Source organism: Podarcis erhardii, assembly GCF_964252035.2.
Source record: "Podarcis erhardii genome assembly, chromosome: 3".
Lineage (NCBI taxonomy): Eukaryota > Metazoa > Chordata > Lepidosauria > Squamata > Lacertidae > Podarcis > Podarcis erhardii.
The window spans coordinates 50,538,654-50,556,144 of record NC_138507.1 but is presented as its reverse complement, the minus strand read 5'-3'; the positions used below and the strand labels follow the sequence as shown (position 1 = coordinate 50,556,144).

The 17,491-nt window shown below is 43.0% G+C and overlaps 1 protein-coding gene across 2 annotated transcripts in view; it reads left to right on the top strand.

The window, feature by feature from the left end:
- Window positions 1-17,491, top strand: part of RTN4IP1 (reticulon 4 interacting protein 1) — a 112,534-nt gene that overhangs the window by 5,811 nt on the left and 89,232 nt on the right. Inside the window, exon 2 of one of the 2 annotated variants that reach the window (XM_081857237.1) lies at window positions 7,873-7,966. The gene's annotated coding sequence lies outside the window, so the exon portion shown is untranslated. Of the gene's footprint in view, window positions 1-7,857; window positions 7,967-17,491 lie in introns of those variants that run through there. The other variant, XM_081857238.1, reaches the window with a different exon arrangement.

Below are 17,491 nucleotides of genomic sequence, written 5' to 3'. Positions count from 1 at the left end.
TGATAGAGACATTGAGGGGCAAACATGCATGTGTGGAACAGTCCTTAGGTCAAGTTGAAAAGTGACCCATGTCCTGGGTCTGCAAAAAGCAACTTTGGCTAGGATATACATTCAATTTATAAAGTGTTGCATTCCAGACTATGATGAAGCATTCTTAGCATTCTTTTGAAAATACTCTTGGTGAGATGTCAGCAGATGTTCTCACACCAAGCTCTGATGATTACCAAGATCTGTTGTTTTTGATCTGTTGTGAAGACACTTGCAGCACAATCCTGTGTATGTTTACTCAGAAATAAGCTCAACCGTGTGCAATGAAGTTTACTTCCAAGGGAGTATGTAATCCTAAAGATGTTTGTTCAGAAGTGAGTTCCTCTGTGTTCATTGGTACCTACCACCACGTAAGTGTATTTAGGGTTACAGTCTTACAGAACCTTCCTATCCATGTTGATTCAAAAGTAAGTCTCAGTGTAAGCCTGTCACATGAGTGTACATATCATTCCAAGCTTAGGCTGCAGAATGATGCTCACTTCTATGGAGGAAGAGCCATTGACCATGGCTATACTTATTCCCATATCAATGTGCTTTGGATGGGTTTGTTAACCACAAATTCACAAATGCTATGCTTGTCTGCTCAGAAGTACAACACATTGATTTTAGTGGGACTTTCTCCAAGTAAGTGTGCATAGGAAGACAGGACTGCATTGCAGCCTAACTGAGCATTCCTAAAGTGGGGGTGGTGATGGTTGGAAGTAACATGTTAGAGGAACCACCACTTGTGAGCACACTAAGGCCAGGAAGAATGGGACTAGTAGTGCTGGTGCCTCTTTTCCCTTTTCTTCCTCCCACTGACTCTCACTGAACTCCAGATCTAGCTCCGGGCCCATTTTGGGGGGCATGTTGGGGGGAAAGAGTGGACTTGAAATCCCAGGGATCCATGTTCTCTCCTGGTACCACTGATGGCACTCTAGCAGTGGCGGAGCTTCACTTTGCTGGTGGAAAATCTCCAGCCTCTAGAGCCCCCTCAAATGCCCCCCAGGGAAATCCCAGGATGGCTCCCTTAATAATGAAATTCTCACCTAACGTTTTTTGTGGTGCATTATAGGGAAGGGGCGAAAGATATGTAACACATTTGTTGTGATGAATCAAATGTTTAACTATGAAGATGTAACTTAATTTCTCCCCTTTGGGCACTCACTCACACTTTAAATGCCAAATGTAAGGTAGTATGACTGCATTTCTGAAATGCCAGAACCACCTCCCTTTTAAAAGACAGATGAAGGTAGACAAACCACAGGGTATTTATCTCTTCATAATAACAGTAAATGGATTGTACTGTCAGCAAGTGTTCACTCCTAATTTCTTCATTGGTGATAATTGGCTTAATGGAGACAAAGTGTTACCTTGAATAATTGAGAGCAGAATTATGCTAGAGACGGATGCTTACATTGCATTTTGTCTAGACCATGCACTATTTAAATAAAAAGGGCAATTCATTTTTGTAGGCTTTCTATCCTAGGGCTTAGGACCTAAGCAATCTATTGTCTGTTACTGCTCCCTTGAGAGTAATTTACAGGTAATCTATTTTGCTATCATTAAATTAAATATCTTCCAGTACATGTCATTAAGTGTCTTTTCTACAGTTTCATCTCTATTAAACTATGCTAAATTAGTCTTCTTCTTTACTATTTATATTTGCAATTATTTGGAAAACATTGCCCCTAGATGTCCAAATGTTAGCTTTTAGCTTTAAATGTGCATAAGGTATCAAAGGGTGCTTCTTAGAATCTAGGCAATCACTACATTTGAGTGGGAGGAATTCAACCGCACACCAGAAAATTCAGGTTCACGGTTAAAGTTGATTTGGTGTTCCTGCACAACCTGTCTCACCACCACTATTTATGATAATGAAATAAGGCTATTTATGATAATGAACATGACAAGGGAATGTGCTGGAAATAGTGAGCTAATACACTTGAGACAACATCATATAGCCTCCTTGCAAACAAATTAGAATGAGTGCTCCAATAAATAGCTGACATCATCTAACTTTCCTGCAAGCTTTGTGTAGACAAATAAGGATGAATGCTCAGTAAACAGGTCGTCTGGAAACATCCTTAATTATGTCAGTCTTTCCAGTTCTACATCCTGTTCTGAACAAAGTGATATTGGTACCAACACATGACTTAAGAAAGCTAACGCACCATTTCCAGAGACACTGAAATAAACCAGTTCAGTCTGGCTAATTCTTCTCATTCAAAATTCTTTCCAGTGATTCAAGATCCTTTTGGCATTAAATGGGCACAGTATTCTTGTAGCTGTAACATTCAGCAAGGATGCAATTTGAGTTACCATTGGTGCTTTGTTTGCTGTTGTTCTTGCTGTAATAGTAGAAGGGCCAAGGGATGCGAGTGGCGCTGTGGTCTAAACCACTGAGCCTCTTGGGCTTGCCAATCAGAAGGTTGGCGGTTCGAATCCGCACAACAGAGTGAGCTCCTGTCCCAGCTCCTGTCCCAGCTCCTGCCTGCCTAGCAGTTCGAAAGCACACCAGTGCAAGTAGATAAATAGGTGCCACTGTGGCGGGAAGGTAAACAGCGTTTCCATGCACTCTGGTTTCCATCATGGTGTTCCATTGCACCAGAAGCGGTTTAGTCATGTTGGCCACATGACCTGGAAAGCTGTCTGTGGGGCTCCCTTGGCCTGAAAGTGAGATGAGTGCTGCAACTCCATAGTCGCCTTTGACTGGACGTAACCCTCCAGGGATCCTTTACCTTTACCTTTTAGTAGAAGGGCCATTGATCTATTAAAGGGTGTTAGGCTGTAATCTGCATACCTACTGGTATAAATCCACTTGAACACAATTGAGTCTTACTTTCAAGCAATGCATAGGATCGAAGCTGTTATTTGCTTAACTACTTGACATTTTAAATGGTTTTGTCAATCAGTCAGTTGATATAAATATGACTCTTTGTTTACTGGAGGTGGCAGATTATATTTTATAAAAATATTCATTTATTTTAGTGTGCTGTTCTGGTTCACCAGAAGTGGCTTAGTCATGCTGGCCACATGACCCGGAAGCCGTCTGTGGACAAACGCCAGCTCGCTCGGCCTATAGAGCAAGATGAGCGTGCAACCCCAGAGTCGTTCACAACTGGACCTAATGGTCAGGGGTACCTTTACCTTTACCTTTACAATCAATTTACTAACTGTAATAGGTTTATTTTCCACTTTTCCACCATTAAGATCTTCAAGGCAGCTTACAAACATGTTTGAGTAAATTGCTTCTTGTCTCAGTATAATGGGCTGAGATCTTCCACTCTAGAACAAACCAACACACTCCTGTCCCTCACTCTGCAAATGGAGATGCTGAATCACTAACCAATAAATAACTGCTTAATCCCCGGCTTTCGCTTTCAGATAAATTAGCAGAACCAGTGATTGTTCTGCATCATCTGGCATACTTTATGTTCTCTTGGCTTCCTGGATCCTTGCTTTTGACCCCAGTATGGCTTGTGACTTTGCTTTTGGATTTGGCCAATGGACTTTGCCTAGGGAAAATTGTATAGAGTCCATTTGGCAGAGGTACGACTGCTGCAACTACATGTATTTCTGGGATCACTCTCAAACACTTCAACTTATTCCTGGCAGGTGACCCCAAGGGATGATGGTTAGTGATGACTGAAGCCAACCGAGCAATCTGAAGTGAAGTTTCCTGAGATATTTGGAAATGTTCTGAAGCAGGCCCAGTAGGGTGGAATTTCTCCTTTTCATCCGATCAGGACTATTTGGCTAGTGTCAAGTTATCTGCTCAGTCCAATATCCCTATGGTCAATTCTGAAAAGGCATTTTCCCTCCATTACAATACATAACATTTCCCAAGTATTTTCCTCCCCCAGTATAATTTGAAAGCACCCTGCTTCTTGTGCTCCAGTTCAAGAAGGAGATGGATTAAAGAGTGCTTTGGAGTGATTCCTTGGAGGCAAAAGTGTGCATTCCCCCAGGAGCATTAGACTATGCATATTTTGTGAAATGTGTTAACTGCTGGACCCAGCTAGTAAGGAAACACTAAGCTTTCCTGGGCTGGTAGTTGATAGAACACCCATGGATGGCAATAAAACTATAATTTGTTATTTACTAGCAGCCTCATAACCAGTGTTGCTTGGGAATTCTAAGAGACCCCAAAATCTGTGTAGTACTCTGCAGTTGTGGCTTCTGGGACTAGTCCTACTGATTTCAAAACAGTGCCTTAAAATTCCCAAAATTATTCACTCCAATATGTTTCTACCCAGTTTTCGATGCATGCACACACAAGGCCAAAACTGGTTTGATTCCACATCAGCAAATAGGTATGACTCACACAAAGGCAATGGCCACATTAATGTTGTTGTTGTTTCAATTTATATACCACCCTTTATCAAAAGATCCCAGGGTGGTGTACAACTTTAAAAACACATTACAGAGCATCAATGATAAAAACATAATAAAAACATAATAAAAGCATACTAACAGAAGTCCTGTTTCACTTTCACATCAAGCTATACCCATCTAGGCAGGGAAAATAATAAGAGTCTCTCTCAACCTGGTTTTATATATGCATTATATTATTTTTTTCTCCACTCCCTCTTCAGATCATTTCCTCTATGTTGTTCTTATTATTCTGGTGGGGGGGTGGGGAATACCCATGAGAAGTATTGTAAAGCTTTCTTTGTTTTTAACTCTCTGGTGTCTCGTTCAGCCAACATACTGTCTGGGCTTAACTAACTCTTAATGGATTTCATGTTAATAATTAAGAGTGCTAAAATATGTTATCACACACTGGGAGCAATGTGATTCTTTTGCTTCCCACAACAGAGAATTTCCTCCATCTAAAAGATCAAAAGCACTTCAATATATATGGAAATGAAAGCTATGGAATTATTATCTATAATTAATTTCCTTTTGTAATATGTCACTAAGTCAAGCCCTTTGCTCTGCTCCTATAAATCGCAGTTATCCACCATGCTAGGAATTAATGTAAAATATAGATCAGCTACACATCTGACTGGAAAGATAGATTGTTTCAGATGGCTTCAAATTTAAAGTTAGTTCTGCCGTATTATCAGCAGAGCTTAGCTTAGTTGAAGGGCGGGGGGAGGTATTAGGAGACTGACAGTGGAATAAATACTATATGTGTCTTCACAGTTGTATGTCCCATCGTGTCCCATTCAATAGTTCCACACAGTGGAGGCTACTCTGCTGGGGTTGGTAGTTGCTGGTAACATTTTGACTTGGCAGGGCTGCAATTTTTAACCTTGCTGCTTTCATCCTAATAGGACTTATACAGCACCTATTTAGGAAAGTGTGCAATTACACAACTGCAGTATATCCACCCACTGTTTAAACAGAACTCATTCAAAGCGTCCCTCCTTCTGCATCATATAATTTTTCATGTTTTCTTTCATTGAATTAGTTTTTAAATTGGGTACCAGTAGCATAGCTTTCCAGATTTCAAACTGCACTAAAAGCTGTTTTGTTATAAGCCAATTCTGGGATATTTTAATTATTGACCTGTTATGTGAATAATTGATAGTGCACAAAGGTATCAGTGTAACAACTTTGGAAAGAGTTACACCTGTTTGCTCAGGACATGACGGGGTCAGGGTTTCTCTTGAGAATACATTGTTATGGTTGCCCCCCCGCCCTTGTCTTGAATACTGTTGGGGTTTGGAACTTTCTGACCAGCGTATTAGACAATTCCTGTCTTGAAACAAAGAAACACACACGTCAAGCACCATCAACATCAACCCAAAGGAGAGGCTGCTCCGAATATTACAACTTCCTGCATGTAGATACAAAAGCAAACCAACCAAGCATGGATAGCTTGTAATGTCTGGAGAATGAAACGGCTGTTTTCCAGCTTCTGGTTAATGTAATGGGTTGCTCTTACGCATATCAGCTTCTGATCAGTGAATTTGTAGCAGGCAAATCTTGCTTGCATTGCACTGAAGATCGAGCATACAGGCGTACTATTACAAGAAGATTAATCTTTGGAAGCATGCAAACAGTTTTATTTATGTACTGAAAATGGTGGGGAGAAATGTATATTCTTGCCACTGTAACCTCAATAGAACCTCAATGGAACGTCCCACCCATTTCTTCGAGTTGGCAGTCCTGCCTGAAGATCACAAATAATTTCAATCTGGTGATTGCTGAGAATACTTAGTTTCACCTGCCTGTGAGCTGGCTTTGCAAAGCTTGTTATGTTCCTCATTCCTGTCAGGTGTTTTTCCAGTTTCACTTGGGAGGTCTTGGCAGAGTTATTGCTTCTTGCTTTTCCCTGGTTCCTGCAACTCAAGTGTGACAGGGGAAGGGAAGCCAGATTGGTTCACTCTTCCATGGGGGTGAGCTGTAGCAATAGCAACACCTGATAACAAATCTATTAACTGGACCTGTAAAAAGAGAAGATTTTTGAATCTGAAACTTTGCCAACATAACTTAGGTAACTGTTTTGTCAAGCCACGGTAAACTTAACATGTTTTGCTACATACAGGCACAAAATAAGTGTATTTTGATAATGTTAGAAAAAGTACTATAACTGTATTTGTATTCCATTCTTTATCCAAGCAGCTTAGAGTGAGACAACCTGCCTCATATAACCAACATACTTAAGTCTAATAAATGCATGAAGGGGTTAATACCATAGAGTAAGCTGTCCTGCCAAGCTTAGCTAAATCCACTTCCTTTCACCTTGGGAGGAACTGGTTTGAGCTGGTTGTTCAACATGGCTCCCACCAGCCATCAAAGGCACTGGCCAGGGGCTGAGGCACTGTGGGCTCCTGGATCTTTTTTTTGGAAAGGGCTGGGCCCCCTCAATGTGCAGAGGGCCCCCTGCGCATGGCGTCAGGATGTTATGTCATGTGTGGGCTCCCTCAATCCTCCAGAGAAGCTGGTGCCTTTGTTAGCAATTCTTGCTATACCAAAACTTTGGACACTGTAAGTCAGCTAAGTTTTACTGCCCATGCAACTTCTCTGAAACACAGGAATCTGACCTTCAAAGGGTTTGTAAGTAAACCATTTTTAAACTTACCAAATTGCTGTATTTTCCTATGCTTGGGAAGAGGGAAACTTTGGAAAGAAACCTTTTAAGGGAACGTTTTGGAACTCACTTTAAATGGCATATTTTAAATATCTAATAGCCTACATTTCCATACTTGGTTGCATGTTTTGTGATTTGAAACCTCTGCTGGAGTACTCTCACAAAAGAGTAATTCTCCCTATTCCCCCATCCAATCATTTTGGAAATTATAGTTCACAGAGCACCCTTAACAATTTTTTCCAGGATTCTTGGGGGGAGGGATATGTTTTCCATGTACTTCAAATGTATGGTGTGTACACGGTCCTAATGAGCTTCATGGGTGAACACTATGCAATCTCAAAATGCATTGCTATAAACTTGTTAATTTAGACAGGAGAGGGTTAATGGAGTCAGATGGGCTGCTGGAGAGACTTCCTTAATATTCAGCATTAAAGTTGCCAGGTGCCCCTTTTGTTAGGGGAATTACAGGTAAAAGGTTAACACAGGCTAGAAAACACGTGGAGACACCTCTGGATAGTGAGGGCCATTTTGACACAAACAAAAAAGCCCCCCCTCCCCCCGCCAACCAGACTCCCAGCTGATGTTATCCAGGTCTCCATGTGTGCCTCTAAAGCATGGGTAGGCAAACTAAGGCCCGGGGGCCAGATCCGGCCCAATTGCCTTCTAAATCCAGCCCGTGGATGGTCCGGGAATCAGCGTGTTTTTACATGAGTAGAATGTGTGCTTTTATTTAAAATGCATCTCTGGGTTATTTGTGGGGCATAGGAATTCATTCACTTTTATTTTTTCCCTCAAAATAGTCCGGCCCCCGACAAGGTCTGAGGGACAGTGGACCGGCCCCCTGCTGAAAAAGTTTGCTGACCCCCTGCTCTAAAGGGAAGTCAAGGAAACAAGGTAAGAGTTGTGGGGGAGAGAGAATAACAGGAAGGGACAGAAGGTTTACTTTTAGCTCTGGAAAATGGCTTCAAGGGGGCAACTTATATCTGAAGATCTGATATGAATCAAGGGATTCTGCTCTTGGAGTTCTTAAACCAGTGCTGAGGAAACTGGCCCTCCAGATGTTGTGAAACTTCACCTCCCATCAGCTCCAGCCAGCATGGCTGTTGGTCACCACGATGGAAGTTTTAGTCCCACAACATCCAGAGGGACATAGGTTTCCCCATCACTGCTTTAAGCTGTTTGCCTTCACCTATGCTCAACACAGAATCATAGAATCTTAGAGTTGGAAGGGACCCAAGAGCCACCTAGTTCAACCCCCTGCAATGCAGGAATTTCTATATTTAGGATTACAAAACTCAGTAAGTCTCCTGTGACTTTGAAAAGAAACCAAGCGTGGGGCCCCTGGAAGTTCCTCCCACTCATAGAAACAGGGCGAGTGTAACAGTACCTTACAAAATAAACATGATGGTTTAGGTGGCTATAAAATCGGGAAGGTCATGGTTCAGGAGGCATCCTTCCTGCTGCCTGCCATGACGTCACTAGCAATGCAAACAAACTTAGAAAAAAAGTGGAGTGGTTTTGGGAAGCTCGCTCACCATGATCTTGTCAATCAAGCATGCCTAATGCACATCTTGAATGGTTCCATTCTGTCTGGAGCATGTTGCCCAGGCATTCCGGTATTTTCTCCTTTACAGTCAGTTCCCCGCCCCTTTCTGTAGGCTCCAGTACACACTCACAGCTGCACTGCTTTCCATGGTATTTTCAGGGCATCTGAGGGTTTTAAGAATCTGGCTGAATTCAGCAGCTTCTGATGCTGCTGTTGGCAGAGCTGAGAAAGCTCGGTCTTTTCCAAGTGCTTTGTTGCACATTTAGGCAAACCAGTATCTCTCATCCGCAAGCCTCCTCCTGCTTCCCCAGTATGGGAATAAATACTGTATTTCTTTGCAGGTGTATTGCAGCACTATGGAAACTTCTCTGCTAAGTATTATCATGATAGCTTGAGATCAGACTGCTGATCTTTTTGAAGCGTCTTTAAAATCCAAGCTGTTGGACTGAGCATAATTGCAAATTTGACTGTCAGTAGAGGAATATTGTGAATTTGTTCCCGGAACCGTTGCCAGTGTTGTACTAGATGCATTTCCTTATCCTGTGTGAAGCAAAAGATGTTCATTCAACAGACAAAGACGATTATGTGCAGAGAGGGGGGTGTAACTTGGTAGCATTCCAAGCAGACCTGAGTAATGTCAAAAGCATCTCATTAAACCGGATCTCAGAGGCAGGTTTGGCATCTCATTTCCATTCTTTTGGGTAAAATATTCTGCTCCAGGATCAAAGGATGTGCTTGTTTCTCTAACATATCAATCTTTGGACAGTTGAGCCCCTTAAGCATGAAAAACCTGCTCACACTCCCAGGAAAGGAGAGTCTCCCTTGAGCAACAGTCTGCTATAAACTGCTCTGGTGGCTGCCATTCAAAAAGGAAAAATGGGCTTCTACAACCCATCCCAGGTCAAAGCTGCTTGTGACGTTGACTTCTGGTGGCTCAGATTTTATCTTAGAATAAGCAAAAAGAAGCAATAGAGGCGAGTGTTTCAGGAAAATGAAATAAACATCAGAAACTCAAGTGCTTTCCTGGACTGGTGTTTTATGGGTTTTTGGAACTGTTGTGGACAGTTGTTTTATCTTCCATATTTAAGAAGCATGCAAAGAGGTTGTGATCACCCTGTTGTCTTAACAGGTTCATGGGCAAGAAATTGGTAGTGGATTGTCCCCAGGCTTTTGAAACCACTTAGGTAACAGTCATGATAAAAGGATACTCTGGTAATGTAATATAAGGTGTAATAATACAGCCCTTTAAGCAACAGAGTGAGCATACAGGGGCCAGTGTGGTTTAGTAGTTAGAGTGTCATATTAGCACTTGGGAGACCAGGGTTCTGTTCCCGACTAGATCATGAAGCTCACTGGGTGACCCTGGGCCAGTTGCTGCCTCTCAGCCTGACCTACCTCAAAGGGTTGTTGTGAGGATAAAGTGGAGTGAAGAGAACTAAGTACAGTGGTATCTGGGGTTACATACGCTTCAAGTTACATACGCTTCAGGTTACAGATTCCGCTAACCCAGAAATAGTACCTCGGGTTAAGAACTTTGCTTCAGGATGAGAACAGAACTCGTGCTCCGGCGGCACAGGAGCAGCAGGAGGCCCCATTAGCTAAAGTGATGCTTCAGGTTAAGAACAGTTTCAGGTTAAGAATGGACCTCCGGAACGAATTAAGTATGTAACCAGAGGTACCACTGCATGCTAACTTGAGCTCCTTAGAGAAAAGGTGGAATTTAAGTATAAAAAACAAATAAATGAATAACAGCTGCATTATATGGTCAGTTATCTAAGATAATTAAGAACAGAAAGCCTAAGGGCCTTAGTGCATATTTTGTGCAAATATTTGAAATTTGGCCTTGGTGCCATTAAAAAAAAATCAGTTTGAAAAAAGATTAAAGAAGATAAACTATAGGTGTGGCCAGTCCTACTCTTAGGCAGAGTGAAGCTGCTTTATCAGGTAGGAAATTTGGGGGGACATGAGGTGCTGGAGGACATAGCTGTGGGTGCCACATGCTCTGCCCTGTGCCCCCTGCAGCCCTCAGGTCCAGTGGAGGGGTGCTGTTCTGTCACCAGTGTTGTAATAAGATCCCACTGTCAATCTAATCCCCAGACGTGGGAACCCAAGTGGCTGCTCTGCAAACGATCGCTGGCATCCACCCACAATGTAATGTTCCTTGGTAAAATGCAACACTCCAGACATCATTTCCTGTCTGTCCCGTTAGCCTCCCAATATCAGCCTAGGAAACTCCTTATCTAACTCCATTATTCTCATAATGCAAGTAGCAATGGGGAAGATGGGAGGGGGGGGTCAGCAGTCCTCAGCATTGGGACTGGTAGGGTGGAAAGCAGGGAGGCCAATAGTAGCTGGAGCTGGAGCCAATGAGGGGGGAAGCCAGGTTTTGTCCCCATCTTCCCTGCTGAGTTCTACAAGGGCAACACTGAGGCTAAGAAGGAGAAAGCTGACAACCAGAGACTGGACAGGTTGTAAGTTAATAAGCCAGTGGGGGCTGGCAGAGGTGAGGCAGAGGTTGGTGGGGCCGTGGGAGAGCATTTAACTCCTTAGTGTCTCATTCTCATCCTCACATTCTGCTGAAATGTCAGTGGAGGCTGGTGGAAGCTAGACCTTGTAGGGCACCTGGGAAGTCCCACTGCTGGCACCGATTGCATTCTATTTATTGACTAATAGAGATTGTCCAGTCTGCTAGCTGTACATAGATTTAAGAAGTCTGTAAGCACACAGGAGCTTACCTAGGAGTTAGTTAGGTTGGCCTCTACCAAGGGCACAGGCCTCGGGGTGGGGCAAAAATCATGCCTCTCCACACCAATACATCTCCTTGCCAACGGTGCAAGGGACAGGGAGGGGGGCGGCGCTGGTACAGCTCCTTGCCGAGGGCGCCCAGGTACGCTTCTGTAAGCACACAATGAAGTACATGTGGTACCCATGAGTAAACAGTCAAGGGCGAGTTTGAGCTGGACTATGTGCTGCTTTGGTTCTTGGAAATGTTGTTTTTAAGAGAACTGGAACTTAACTAAAATTGTCCAGCTGGTTAACTTTGAGGAAACAGTCTCTGAAGCCTTAATAGTAGATAAGATGTGGGAGATCAGTGAATTGATCTTGTGACATTCTCTTAAAAAACAAACTAACCAGGTGTGTTTCCGTGTGTGTGTTCTGGAAAACGAGTTCAGGACTTTAACTTTCCCCCCATTTACCATTTCACCAATCTAAATCATGTCCCTAAGTTCCTGGGGAAAATACCACCTCATTACTAAAATTATGTTGGTGGCTCGTTTTAGAATGTTGTTAGCTATACACTAAAACTCCCTCCCACCACTCTAGCCCAGAGCTTTCCCAACTGTGTGTTGTGACACAATAGTGTGTCGGCTGCAGTGTGTAGGTGTGTCAAGCAGACACTCCCCGTGCTCCTACTTGCTTTGCTATGTAACTGCAGTTCAACAGAAGCAGACATTTTATATGATTGAAAGTCACGACAATTATTTCCATTCTCCAGCAAACAGAAAATAAAAAATAGTTGCCACTGGCAAAGGGCCACAGTATTGCTTCATGAATGGCTTCCTACTGTGCGTTGATGAAATCCTTTCTTGTTCTGGTTTGATAATAATTAAGTCCTACCTGGCTGGCCACTGTAGGAGAGAGTGTATGGGAAGAAATGGACATTTATTATGATCCAGCAAGGCAAAGTATGTCCTTTTATTTCTTTTCCTTAATTATATTTTTATTTCCATTCATAGAAAAACAGGATATACAACAGTAATACCAGGCAGGCAGGCAGGCAGGCAGGCAGGCAGGCAGGAAGAAGGCAGCAAGGAAGTGTGTGACCCATGCAGTTTCTTTCAGGTCAAGGTTGGAATATGTTCTCCTGCTCTACGCATCCTGTACTTTGTTTATGGCTAAATATTATTATTATTATAATCCATCAGATTTCACTAAGTGTTCCTACAAATGGCAATCCATTAATGGAATTTCTAAGGTCAAACGAACAAGGGTGGAGCTTTTAAAAAATGTGGTATTGAACAGTTTCGCTCAGAGTAGACCCATTGAAATTAATAGACCTACCTTGGTAATGCCCTTAATTTCAGTGTATCTGAGTAAAACCAAGTTGCATACCACCCAGTATCTGTAGTTTAGTGATACAGTCATACCTCGGGTTACAGCTGCTTCAGGTTGTGTTTTTTCAGGTTGTGGACTGCCAAAACCTGGAAGTATGGGAATGGATTACTTCTAGGTTTCGGTGGTTGCACATGCGCAGAAGTGCCAAATTGCAACCCGTGAGTGCACAGACACGGGTTGCAAACGCTGCGGGTTGCGAACGTGCATCCCACACGGATCATGTTCGCAACCCGAGTGTCCACTGTACTTTGCTTTACTTTTTAAATTAAAAAAAAAAGATGAAAAACTTAAGCTGTAATTGGAAGCAGAATATAAATGGAAGAGAAAAAGAGGGGCTTTATATGAGGTGGTTGGGAGGTAGATCTCTGGGTGATTTGAAAGGAATAATTAGGGAAGGGGGTCGACAACCAGGAGTGGACTTTTTTGTGGAAGGATGATTCACACCCCGGCCAGCACCTCTTTAATCTTCTACCCTCGGGCAGGAAATATAGAAGTATAATCAGTCGTACCAACAGGCTAAAAAACAGTTTCTATCCGTGGGCTGTTCGGCTGCTGAACGGAAAATAATGTAGTGCAACTGACTTTCGGGGTTGGTGTGTTGTGCGACAAGCACACAGAGTGCAATGGGATTGAGTGTTTGGGGGGGGGGAGGAGGCTTGGTTAATTTCATTGTACACAGGTTGTACATTGACAATAAAGGTATTATTACTATTATTATTATTATGAACTTTAATCTGGAATCAGTCCCAAATCCTGGTCTGCACATGTGCTCAGAGGCACCATGTTTCTCAGTTCTGAGTGTATGCTTGCCTACCTGATCCCAGTGGTGGACCTTGGGGTCTCAAATTTTACCAGAGCCCTTTGTGATGCCAAAATTCTGGGCTCCCCGCCTCTCTTGCTCCTTTCTGAATCATAGTTGCAGTGTCCCCTGTGGCGCCCTTGAGTCTTCATACCCAGTGTGACAGAACTGGTTGGTTGCGCTCCTCTAAATCCACCTCTGCTGATCCATTCGATGATTCTATGATTCTTTATCACCTGGCTCTTGTTGATGGATTTCAGGAGTAGTAGATCCTGCAGGTCTGAAATCTGCCCACCCCCATTTTATATCCCCTTCTCCTCATGCCATTCCCCTCCCTCATGACTGAAAGTGCCTCTCTCAAGCTTCTTTTACTCTAAGACACAGATGGGGAAACTGTGGTCCTTAAGGTGTAGCTGGCTCTCATCTGCCACCTGGTCCAGCCAGCATCACCAATAGGACATGAATGATTGGAGCTGTAGTCCGGCAGCATCTAGAGAACCACCAGTCCCTTGGCCTTGGGGAAAATGTGTGTGTTGAAGCAGGGCTGGTTGCTTGGTAAAAGAGTGGGAATTGTTTTGATCCCTATCCAAGGTTTCCCAGAGATTTGTCTTCTCAAGTAACATTTTTTAGCAGCCACTATCTTCTCAATGACATATTTAGCTGGGGGGGGGGGGAGGTTTGTCAAAGGCTTCTAAGCAACTATGGAACCTCTGTGATAAAAGGTAGCACACCAGGAGCTAAGTGCAAACATTTGTTGTTTAGTTGTGTCCGACTCTTCATGACCCCATGGACCAGAGAATGCCAGGCACTCCTGTCCTCCACTGCCTCCCGCAGTTGGGTCAAACTCATGCTGATAGCTTTGAGAACACTGTCCAACCATCTCATCCTCTGTCGTCCCCTTCTCCTTGTGCTCTCCATCTTTCCCAACATCAGGGTCTTTTCCAGGGAGTCTTCTCTTCTCGTGAGGTGGCCAAAGTATTGGAGCCTCAGCTTCACGATCTGTCCTTCCAGTGAGCACTCAGGGCTGATTTCCTTCAGAATGGATAGGTTTGATCTTCTTGCAGTCCATGGGACTCTCAAGAGTCTCCTCCAGCACCATAATTCAAAAGCATCAATTATTTGGCGATCAGCCTTCTTTATGGTCCAGCTCTCACTTCCATACATCACTCCTGGGAAAAGCATAGCTTTAACTATACAGACCTTTGTTGGCAAGGTGATGTCTCTGCTTTTTAAGATGCTGTCTAGCAAGGCCAACTCTGTTCAAGTGTTCCTAAAGGGCTTCCATCCAGCTGAATGCACTAGGACAGGGGTCAGAAAACTTTTTCAGCAGGGGGCCAGTCCACTGTCCCTCAGACCTTGTGGGGGGCCGGACTATATTTTTTGGGGGGGAGGGAATGAACAAATTCCTAAGCCCTACAAATAACCCAGAAATGCCTTTTAAATAAAAGCACACATTCTTCTCATGTAAAAACACACTGATTCCCGGACCGCCCGCGGGCCGGATTTAAAAGGCGATTGGCCTGGATCCGACCCCCAGCCTGTTTGCCTACCCATGCACTAGGAGACAAGAGAGAACTGTGTATCTGTGGTCGGATCATTCTTACTAACTTCTCTGTTCGTGGCCTATTTATCCAACTCTTCTAAGCCCTCTAAATAAATGCTAAACGGCAGCAGTGGCAGTACATGGAAATAAAACACATTGGTATGTTTGGGGTTTGGTAACTGATGCTGCTGTAAGAAGAAGAACTGTGCTACTTTGGTGGTTGTGGAGTGCAGGCTGATGAGTATTAAATTCAGAGATCAGCAATGTGCAACTTTGTATTGCATATAAAATTGGCTACTAGCCATGATAGCTATGCTTTGCCTTGAGTCGGCAGCAGTATGCTTCTGAATACCAGTTGCTGGAAATCACAGGAGGGATGACGGCTTGGGTCCTGCTTGCAGGTCCCCCACCCCCACCCCAGCATCCAGGTGAGAACAGGAGGCAGAATTAGGTGGGTCATTGTCTGTGGTCAGGGCTGCGGACAGGGACTTGGGCTCTTCATTCATGCACAGAGTCTACTTCACAGCTATAAATTAAAGGGGGGTGGGAGAGGAAAACACAAATGCTTACGTGGAAGAGGCCACGGGAATTGTTTTCAAAATACTATATGAAAATAAAAGGCTTTAAATTGTTTGGCTACCTGCCAGGCTGTCTTGGCAACTGAAAATTATATTGCCGAGAACCTAGCAAAGAATAACTATGCCAGAATAACAACAAAACAGATCGTCCGGGTCATTAGGAAAGTAAGCAAAAGAGCCCCACTACATTATTGTAATGTTAATTTATCCAGAAATGGTTAACAACACTGGCCTGTGCCATGATGAGAAATAGTGTTTGAAGGGCAATCTCCCCCATGCTTTTGTAAAACGAAATTGAAATATGTATAGTATTTCATTAGCACATCTACTCTGAAAAGCGCTGGGCTGCATGGAAATGTGACATTTGCTTAATAAGTTTGCTCAGTGAAACCCACAGGTGACGGTTTAATGAATTGTGGGAGAATGGCAGGAAAAAGGGAATTCTGCACACCTCTGTGAGATAAGCTTGTAGATTGCTATGGTTACAGACCTCTAAATCTCCATTCCCTGACAGCAGCATATCCGTTTACAGCAGCCAGAGCCATTTTTCTTCCTGTTTCTGAAAGGCATCTAAAGTATTCATGGCCTATTGGTGAATCTTGCCTCTGAAAAACAGGTTTGCTCATTTAGGGCAGGAAATAAAATGAAAAGGTGGAGGAGGAGTGGGAGGAGGAAGGAAAACACTCCATTTTTATAGTGACAAAATAGAAAAGTACTAGATCAAATGCAGCTTTCCTGTTTTGATATTCTCACTTGGCTAAACTAAAATATTCATCCTTCTTCACAGAATGCAAACTGAACAATTGCTTATCTCAAAATGTCTGCTTGAAAGGCTTGCCTTAAAATAAAATTTAAAAACCCGTGCTCCAAAGACTTTGGAACTTCATAGCACTATTTAGAATTTCCAAGGACCTCCATAGAATTGCAAAACGTTACACTTGGATGCAGCTCCTTGAATTTTTTTTATATCTTAGGATATTTTATTCCTAAAGTCCAGACTTTCTGACAGAGGTTAATGTTGTACATTTTATTTGTTATATTTTGTGCGCTTTTATTGTTGTATTCAGATGCAAAGAATACAACAATAAAAGCGCACAAAATATATTTTTCTTGGGTGGCATTTACATTCTGGCAAGCCATCCTGAATGTTGCATGGATGGAATAATTTCTGTGATCGTATGATTAACTACAGCTGACCCATGGTTAGTGAACCTTTGCAAAATTACAGGGTGGTATTCACTAAGTACAACTCAGAGTAGACTCTTCAGTGAATTAGGCACTTGATGGTCCTTATCCAGTTCTTCTGTGTCCTTAACCTTGTTAAATACTTTAGGCAGAGAGGCATAACACAATGCTGACATTTACCTAGAGTTAAGGAAGTGGCCCATACTACTTCCTCTCCCAAGTTAACCTCCCTTGTTGTAGAGCAATTCCTCCTATTTTCTCCATGATGGTATGGAATTACGGTTGAATGACTGCAAACCCCACTTAACACAAACTGGGGGACTTTCTGAACTTGACTTTGGAAACCATAGTTCCCAGGTTTCAGAGTGCCTTTGTGTTGGTGTTAACAAGGTTTGTGTTAATACTGATCAGATTCAGAAGGGACAAATGGCTACGTTAACGTAAAGGAGGTCGGTTGGAAGACATAGTTCTGGGAGTAGCTTCCTTACCTGCTGAGTGTATTACGCTATGACCAGATTAGCCCATCTTCTCAAGAGCATCATCCTAGTGAATTTCATGGTGGGCTGATCCGCTCAAATTCAACCAAATCTCTTTTTGGAATAATACAAGCATAAATAGCATTTAGGAGGCTGCACATCATACGTTGTGCTTA